We start from the raw sequence: 538 nt of genomic DNA on the forward strand, positions 1-538 counted from the left end.
CTTACATTTCGACAGATATTTCCTTTATTAAAGAACAATAAAAAAGATCAATATATATATGTCAGAAACATTAGTTTTCACATTAAAGATACTAATGGAATGGAGGAATTTTCCAGATTTATTTGGACGGATAAAAAAAAAGTCAACCTGTAAAGCACAGATACCTAATGAGAAAACATTTGAACAGCTTGTTTAATTAAACCCATTTATTTTGTTTGCTACATAATTTGCCGTATGAAGGTATAACTATGCAATAAAGGATAAAAATTAATCGGAATGAAAAGATTCGCATCCGAGAGGTGCGATAGATAAGTAGTGGAATGTGCATGAGCAAGCAAGTTTTTGCTGATTAGAACTTCATAAGCTTGCTCGACAATTTACACACACATTATCTAATGCACCACGTTAATTAATGCAATTTACCAATGTTGATGGAATTCCGTTCTTTAGTAAACTAGGATGTACACTTTATTCTAAATCTGTAGATTTTCTCTAAAAATTTGCGGAACTTATTACGTATATATATATATATATATAT

The sequence above is a fragment of the Atta colombica genome, unplaced genomic scaffold (assembly GCF_001594045.1).
Source record: "Atta colombica isolate Treedump-2 unplaced genomic scaffold, Acol1.0 scaffold33, whole genome shotgun sequence".
Taxonomy (NCBI): domain Eukaryota; kingdom Metazoa; phylum Arthropoda; class Insecta; order Hymenoptera; family Formicidae; genus Atta; species Atta colombica.